This window comes from Dunckerocampus dactyliophorus, chromosome 20 (genome assembly GCF_027744805.1).
Source record: "Dunckerocampus dactyliophorus isolate RoL2022-P2 chromosome 20, RoL_Ddac_1.1, whole genome shotgun sequence".
In the NCBI taxonomy this organism is placed as follows: Eukaryota; Metazoa; Chordata; class Actinopteri; order Syngnathiformes; family Syngnathidae; genus Dunckerocampus; species Dunckerocampus dactyliophorus.
The window spans coordinates 2,340,337-2,350,038 of record NC_072838.1 but is presented as its reverse complement, the minus strand read 5'-3'; positions in this window follow the sequence as shown (position 1 = coordinate 2,350,038).

Genomic DNA, 9,702 nt, shown 5'->3' with positions numbered 1-9,702 from the left:
CTTCCAACGTTACTGGCATGACGAGGACATCGCACCTGAGATGTTTTCCACACGGCACAGTGGGGGGGGGGGGGTCCCATCATGATCCTTCAATGGACCAATGGCGCTTCGGGTTGTGCAGGGGTATCAAACAGCAGCCGGCTACGTATGTGGAGACGTCGCAGGCGGCATCCCTCATGACTGCAGGCCCTCGTCTGTGTGGTAATGACTGGCTTTTCTTTAACAGGACAATGCGGCACTTCACAAAAGACTTCTTCCAGAGGAATAAGCTCACTCTTTTGGACCATCCTACATGTTCCCCTCATCTAAATCATTTGGGGATGGATGGCAAGGGAAGTTTACAAAAATGGACATCAGTTCCAGACAGTGGATGCCTTACTTCTTTTTTCAACATTTTATTTCCATTTTAGTTTTTGTTTGTTTTTAGCTTTGGTCTGATGAACAGCCTATTTCACTTGAATGCTTCTTTGCAATAAATTGATTTGTTCTCTCACTCCCATTTCGTCTTTTGGCATTTTGAAACGTACAGTCTTGACATTTTCCAACTGCTCTTAACATTAGAATGAGGAATGTACATGTCACCCGATCACCGCAAGGGGGCAGTAAAACACAGGCGCTGCACAGTGGATAAGCCTTTCCTTTTGGAGGTATCGGAAGTATTTTCATTGCTATTATAGCATTTAGCATGACAGTACCTGCAGTGCAGTACTTGCTACGGCAGCTTGGTTTGCTGAAATATTTGAGTTATGTCATGAAATATGTCAGGAAAGTATATTTTACAAGCTTTTTGTCAAATTGAAGCTGGTCAATATATCATAAACCCATGGTAAATGAATATGTGAGTAATATGCGCTAAAAGCTGTCCAATCAAATGCTTAGTTTCTGTTTGTGTTCTTTACTGCATAGCATTTGGTCTCATGAGAAAGTGGCAACGACGGTAAAAACGTTGACATCCTGCAAGGTCATTTGAAGGTCACACACACATGCGTGTTCAATAATGAGAGCTCTCACTGGCTGCTTCTTGTCTCGTTAGCCTCGAGGTCTAAGCTGCGTCACGGGTGGGTTTCCTGCATAAGCACCAACCATCCAGATGACAACACCTGCCGCAGGTGCACACTGCTCCCCCCTTGCGCATGGCCTTGGGGATTTTTCAGCACTTGTGTGTTGGTAGCTGAGCTTTTTATGACTCGGGAATAAAGCCGCACCCGGCGCCTAGCATGATAAGCACACACCTTTGCTTTGTCTGCATCACTTAGTGGAGATGATGTAGGAGTCATGCACCCAACTATAGACATGACTACTTGTCGTCATGATGGTGTGTTCCCCACCAGGACCAGGTCCAGTACGTAACCTCCATGCTGCTGTAAAGGGGACATGCGAGCGGCACAATGGTGTAAAGATGACCCGGGGCCTAAAGAGTCACCTTATACTCAGGTGTGACATTACAGCGTGAGAAAAGCATGCTGGGAAAGCTTTCCGCCTCACACACAACTTCCTTTTGTTGGAAATGGAGATGAGATAAGTGGATTCAAAGACAGGGGACAGGCTACGCCAGGGGTCGGGAGCCAGATGGGGCTCTTTTGATGACGGCATGTGGCTCTCTGACATTCCTTAACACCATCAAATGTATTTGTTTGATTTTTTTTCCACTGACATTTTAAAGTAAAACATGACAGAAATCACGGTGTTAAAAAAACCTTCAAAATAGAAACACCCATCCATCCATTTTTGAGCGTAAGCGGGTGGCCAGAGCCAATGCTAGATGTGCTTACCATATTTTCCGGGTCAGACACTAAAACTCGGTTATTACTGGATGACTACTCGGGGCATTGAGAGGTCAAGAAGTAAACTTCCCTCCTTTAATCAAATAGTCAGCTAGCTAATGCTACACGAATGCTAGGTTTGACGAAGAAGATGGTTAAAAAGAAGGAAACATGAGGAGTACGGTGCAAAAGCACGCAGCACCAGAAGTCGCATTAACGGTAAGAAGTATTTGATTATTATTATATTATATTATAGATTATATTATATTTTTTTATCATAATATTTGATATAGTATTATTGCTTAGCTTCAGTGTAACAACATTATTAAAATCAATACATTCAGAGACTTATTATATTCTAAAACTGTCGGTGGTGCTTAAAAATGCACACATTTTGTTGTATTCAATGTTCAAAAATATGATATGGCTCTCAAGGAAATACATTTTAAAATATGTGGCTTTCATGGCTCTCTTAGCCAAAAAGGTTCCCGCCCCCCGGGCTACGCCATAACGGCGGTTCCGTATGTACTTCAGTTCTTAAAAGAAAACTACGCTTTTTTTTTTTTTATTTTGCCCGTCATCCACAAGCCTCATGTGAGACATGAACACATCTGTCACACATCAAACACACATCAAAAAAGAGACAGCTCACTAGTGCTGCAATGGGATGCTAGTAAAACACCTTCAAAAACCTCCAAGCAGGTTTCATGGTTGCTGTGACCACATGCTGTGAGCGTGTAGTCACAGGCACATTCATGATAACATGGATTACTTACAGTATTTTGTATACTTCGGCCATTCTAAGCATTGCCAGAACTTCCTTGCTCTGTGCATTGATTTCACATAGCAACGTCGTAGAAACAAAACTCCTTCACCAAAGTCAGAAATAAAAACACAGCAGCAGTGGCAGCCTCTTCAATATGTAGCTTTTACCTTTTGGTCATGTCTGAGGTGTTGGGAGAGTGACGCTGACGCGCTACGGGCGGGTCTGTGGTGAAGCTAGCTTCTAGCCGGCTAGTAGCTGGCCGGTGTGGTATGGCTAAGTGTCAACACGCCAGTAATGTAGTTCGATCGGCATAACAATGTTAACTCATTCAATCCCAGCCATCTTTCCAAAGTAAACCCCTTCGGTAGCGACCGTTTTAGACCATTGTGACTGATCTTTCAAGGCACGCAGAAAATGGTGTTCTACGGCTCTTGAAACATGGAACCTGCCAAAAGGAAGATTAGACTCTTGTCTTTCAGCAGAAAAAAAGTTACTCTCTACTTTTTGCCGTTCTTTAGTATTCAGCAGTGGAACACTGGTAAGTCTCAGGGAAATATCAGTTCCCAACAACAGGGCAAAAAAACAGCTTTGTGTGAAAAGGTACATGCTTTTGTGACAGCTCGCATATATAAACAACTATGCCAACATAAACAACATCAACAACATTTTACATCAAAATAACCATTTTTTTTTACAAATATAACACCAGGAACTATTTACAATTTTCCCATTTGGAATGGAACTGTGTGTTTGCACCCTAAAATTTCCAAGTCCCCCATGCTCTTCCACTTCCTCCTTGCTGTCGAGTGTGTTTTTACATGCAGTAGGTCCATGCCGAGCTCGTATCATCAAATGCACTTCTGCCACCTTGTGGCCGTTTTTATGGCTTAAAACTGCTCTAACAGTGACAACTTTTAGTGTGCACTTGCGTCATCATCTCTTTTTGCCACTTGCGCAAAAAAACCCCGTAAAAGACATATAAATACGTTGTTGGGATCGGGCGTTTGGGTTTCTAAAAACGTATAAATACGTCTTTGGTATTGAATGTGTTAATAATAATAATAACAATGTCGCTGCAGCTTGGTGAACATGCAGGTGACGTTAGATGTAAAGGGATTCATTGTTGGTGCTTTTTGGAGACTTTTTCAGACGACTTCATAGGAGGAATAAGTGTGTCCCATATGTGCTGTAATGAGCTGGCTCTTTTTATCTGCTTTTATATCTTTAGAACGCACAGAAAAGAGAAAGAAGAGTTCATGTCTCACTTTTCCTTGAAGCTTCCTTTCGGGTTCAGGAAAAGTGCTTCATTGATTTGAAAAAAATCAAACATGAAAACGTGCAATAAAAGTGTCATTCTCTAATAAATAGTCTTGTGAAATGACAGCTTGTCAGAATTCCATTTTCATTTGCTACACTTCCTACTTGTTCTGCTTTAATTACAACTTTATTCTTGCAAAATTGCACTTTTTAACATTTTATTCTCACAATATGTGATGACTTTCATCCTTTAAAATTGACAATTTAGTCCAACTTTTTTTATCTTAATATTTTGCTGTTGTTGTTTTTTTTTAATTACTGCTAATTTTTCCATTTTTGCCCTTGTTTTTTTTTATTTTCTAACTCATTCAACTTTCATCTTGTAATGATGACTTCATTCCCATCATATTTGGACTTTATCATAAGCAAACTCATTTTCCAAAAAATCCAACTGTGTTAGTTGTTTTTTGAGTTTCTCATGTTGCCTCTGTTTTGTTTTACTTGGTGACCTTTCCTTTCGTGTTTCCCCTGAGATGCCGTGGCTTCCTGAGAGGGCGGTGCCACGAGGCGCACCTGTAGTCGCTTTTCCATTGGGGGCATTTAGCTCCCTGGCTATCATGCTACCTGAGACACACTAGAGTTCCATCTGCTTCTGCTCGCTTACCCAGTTGGTGTTAGTCACTCTTGCTTCTGTTCCTGCCTGGTATTCTGTATGCTAGTCTCCCGTCCTCCTAGCGCCTCGTAACACCGTTCTGGTTGCCTAAGTATCCCTTTTTGTTTCTATTTTTTTCACTTCTTAGTTGCCTGGTAGTAATTTTTCCCGTTACTGATTTTCCTACGCTGCCTCTGTTTTTTGCTGCCCTGTTTTGCACCGTCTACCTCAGTTTTTTGATTGTCACCATTTTTATTCGTCGGCCCCCCTTTGCCGTTTTGGGTTCATTCAAAAAAGACTTCAATTTTTTACCAGTAAAAACTGTAACAATTATGACTTCAAAAACCAAACATTTTTTCCTAATAATATTATGAGTTTATTCTCATACAATTACTATCATTTTTCTCTATAATTTGGACTTTATTCATGTAAAATAACTGGTGATTTTTCCTTTTTTTTCTCACCGCGTTCATGCCGTTGTTCTATGGAACAAACGTGCCAAGGTGCTGAAAACAATGCACAGAGTGAACCCTCTTCCTGCCTGTTTGGATGCAAAAGAGGAGGAAAACAAACACATGGCCACGTGTCGAGTCTGGCAAAAGTATCCAGTCCATTTTCATTCATTGTGTGATGAATTAATGGATTTATTATCATCCCAGGGCTACTGCCCACAAGATGTTTTTTTTCAGAACGTTTTGATCTCGCGAGATCTTGTGCCGTGAGGTCTCGTGACGATCCCAGTTACTATTATCAACATTTCAGCTTCTTACCTTTACAGTTTGTCTTTTTGCTCTATTTTTGCTGGCTTTTTCAGTTGAATTTCTACAATGTGCCGCGGGCATATGAAAAACAAGCTACAGGCCAAAAATGGCCCCCGGGCCGCACTTTGGAAACCCCTGATTTAGAATGATAATAGTTCCACTTTAATGGTGTCAAGTTCTCCATTCAAGAAAGAAATGCTGTGTCATAGTTGACAGTGCTTTTAGTAACGTGCAAGGATGCAGTCAAGTGTAAGAGTACCGGTAATAGTTTGAGGGATGCGAGTGATGATTTGACTTGCAGCAAAGTGTTTTATTGCTTGAAGTGTAGTATTAATAGTTCCAGCTTGTGGAAAAACGTGCAGAAAAGACGAGGCGTTAAACTCCTGATACCTTCACATTAAAAATCACTGCGGCAATGTTCAGGATGTGAAGTCATTGCAACCCGTCTGCTCCTTTCCTCCTTCCTGCCCGAGCTGCAAACGCAAGGATTCGCTCGCTCGCTCCCACAGATTCACGGCTGCATTTTGTTGAGCATGTGAGAGTTTGTGGCGCATGCTATTTGTGGAACGAGTTTTCCATCACTGTTTACCGCCATAAAATCCTCTCACTTCACCTTTGACCCAGAAAACAAGCTCTCACGGCACACGCAAGCTTCTCTCGGAATGAAAGTGACGCGCCGATCCCGAGCTAACAGGAAGTCCTGCTGCGTTGTCGACGCGTGTGTGCTAATAAAGTTGGATTGCGTTTCAAGGTGTGTTGCGAGGCCAGGACTGTCTGGACTTGCACACATACTGGTTCAGCAGGTGAGTCAGCACGGGGAGGATGAGCAAGACGGAGGGCGGTGCGTGGAGGGAGGGAAATGGGGGCGAGGTAGGAAGGTTGGGTGAGCATGGGTGTGGCGAGATGCCTTCAGCGCATTCCTCCAAGCAGCCGCACCCTTTGCTTTTAGCGTGTGTGCGTACCTGCTGGTGTTTGACATGCGAGCATGTTCACATACGACTTCACTTCATGCTTTATGGGCACCATGAATGCAAATATGTCTCTTTCACGTATCACCCCATATTCTCTTGATGTGCACGGCTGTGTGCAAATACTGGTGCAGTGTCACGCTAGCACGAGCACAAAGAAGCGCAAACAGGCCGGGCAGGAGACTAAAACATGGCAGCATTAGGAGAGAGGCTCACACTCAAATAGGCGGCACACCCTTGGGAGAATCTTGTGTGTGCTTTTCTGTGCGCGTGTGTGTGCATGTGCTACGAGATGGTGCATGGAACAAGGTGTGCTCAGGCTGGGCAAAGGACGGCCATGACACGAACAAAGTTGCTGTCAAGGTGCTACCTGCTCTTACGTGAGCGTGCGTAGCCTCCCTGCACACACAGAAGAACAATAAGTGTGAATAAACACAAACATCATGTCGTGCATGTATTGATGTGGGGGTGTCCAAAGGCTTTTCCAGCGAGGGCCACAGAGTGAAAAATGAAAGGATGCACTTTGCCATTTTGATATTTTGTAAAGATATGCTAAGAATTGAAATGGTTGTTTGTCTATGTGTGCCCTGCGATTGGCTGGCCACCAGTCCGGGGTGTACGCCGCCTCTCGACCGAAGTCAGCTGGGATAGGCTCCATCATGCCCACGACCCTAATGAGGAGAAGCGGTATAGAAAATGCATGGATGGATTGGTGGATGGATGCTAGGAAGTTATTTGTGTTTCAAGGGAAACAAAAGCGCATCTCAGCTTTGTCATGTAGATTTTAAAAAACTATTATTAAAATCAACTTTACCCTTTTTTTTTCCACATTTTGCTTTTTTTTTTTAAATTTTCTCAAATATTTTAACTTTATTCTTAAATTATCTTCAATTTTCTTCTCATATTATGATTTAATTCCCATATTATGACCTGATTCCCATAATATTCTAACTGTTTCTCATATTCCAACTTAAAACACCTTTTTTTTCTTTAATATTTCAACCCTGTGCTACTAAATTGACATTATTTTTCCTCATAATATTACGAGTTTATTCTCATAAAATTGTGACTTCTTGTTAGAATACAACTTTTTTCTCTTAATATTTTGACTTTATTCTTGTAAAATTACATCGTATTTTTTCCATTTCTGCTGTTAATTTAATTTCCCAAATATTTCCACTTTCTTCTTGTAGATTTTCTTGTCGTAATTATGACTTTATCCCCATAATATGATACGTTTTTCTACAGCCTAATTTTCCAGAAATTACAATTTTATTAGTTGTTTTACTTGCTTCTCATAATGTTATAATTTTTAAATTACAGATTTTTCCTCATAGTATTACGAGTTTATTCTCATAAAATTACTTTTTTTTCTTGTTTGAGTCCAACTTTTTTCTCTTAATATTTTGATGTTATTCTTGGAAAATTTCCATTTTTGCTGGGGTTTTTTTTGTTGTTTTTTTTAAACTCTTTCAACTTTCTTCTTGTAATTATGACTTTATCCCATCATATTTGGACTTATCACCACAATATTATAAGTTTTTTCCGCAAACTTGTTTGTTTCTCATATTATAACTAAAAAACATATTTTTCCTCGTAATTAAATTTTTTCTCTGAATATTTTGACATTATTCATGTAAAATTACTGCTGAGTTTTCCATTTTGGCTGTGGTTTTTTTTGTAGTTTTTTTAAATTATATTTTTTAGAATGTGCTGGGGGCTCCAAATGGCCCCCAGGCCGCACTTTGGACACCCCTGACCTGTGCTATCTAGACACATGTACTGTTAGCATATCTTATTAAAAATGAGAATATGTATACTCTTTTAATAGCTATAAATAGCAGCAACACTGTGATGCTGGTATATTTACATGATAAAACTAGAAAATAGTTCCCCCCGTATTGTGATTTTCAGCATAAATATTAGACCTACATTTATTTTATGTCCATATTTAGGTTCCTTGACCATGAAAACATAGCATTAGCAATTGGATTCCTCAAGATATGAATATTAGTTTAGTAGTTATTCACAAAAATGGTATTTTCTGTAATGGTATTTTCCTGGTGGATCTCCTGTAGCTCCACAGCGGTTGAAGATCCAACACATCCACATTCCAGCGTGTCTTGGCTCCATATGATGGTGTTTGTTGCATGTTTACAGCTTCTTTTCTTGTCTTCCTACCATGACAATTCCAAAGGTCCCCTATTTTTTTTTTCTGGATCATAGTATCCAGAATTATTATTGTCTGTCTTTATCAGTCTTTGATATTTTATACAACCTGGTGGAATACATACATACATACATACATGCATACATACATACATACATACATGCATACATACATACATACATGCATACATGCATACATACATACATACATGCATACATACATGCATACATACATACATGCATACATACATACATGCATACATACATACATGCATACATACATACATGCATGCATACATACATACATACATGCATACATACATGCATGCATACATCCATACATCCATACATGCATACATACATGCATACATACATGCATACATACATACATACATACATACATACATGCATGCATGCATGCATACATACATACATACATACATACATGCATGCATACATACATACATGCATATATAATACATACTGTACATACATACATACATACATACATACATATATACATACATGCATGCATGCATACATACATACATGCATATATACATACATACTGTACATACATACATACATACATACATGCATACATATATACATACATGCATGCATGCATACATACATACATACATACATGCATGCATATGTAACCGATGTGTTAATTCTGTTAATTTAATTTCACCAATAATTCATTTTTCATTCTCACATATGTATTTGTTGATATAAGCAACTTTTTATGGGCAGTCTTTATTTTATTTGTGTTCTTTTTGTTGTGTGAACTTTGACATTGCTGTGATGTCATTTCCTGCCATTCTGGCGCGCTCCTCTTCAGTCGCCTTCTGGACTGCTGAGGAGAGGTATGTTAGTCTGGTGGCAACAATGTTTTGAGTATGTTAATGTGTACTTTGTATTATGTGCAGCATTTGAAACAACTCACGAAAGTTATTGCTGTTAATTAAGCTAGTTTTGGGGAGTTCGTTTTTCATGTGGTTTTCTTTTCTTTAGGAGACGTGTGCATGAAGCTTATTCAGGTTGCTGTACATTTTATATGTTGTGCACAGAGAATAAACGCCCCCTCTGGATGGAAAGAGAACTGCAGCTGTCTCCTCATGATTCACCACGTCAAAGAACACAACGCAGAATTCATTTTTAGCCAGTGTCAGTACAGGCCGGCTACACATACATACATACATACATACATACATACATACATACATACATACATACATACATACATACATACATACATGCATACATACATGCATACATACTGTAAATACATACATACATACATGCATACATACATACATACATACAGTACATACATACTGTACATACATACATACATACATGC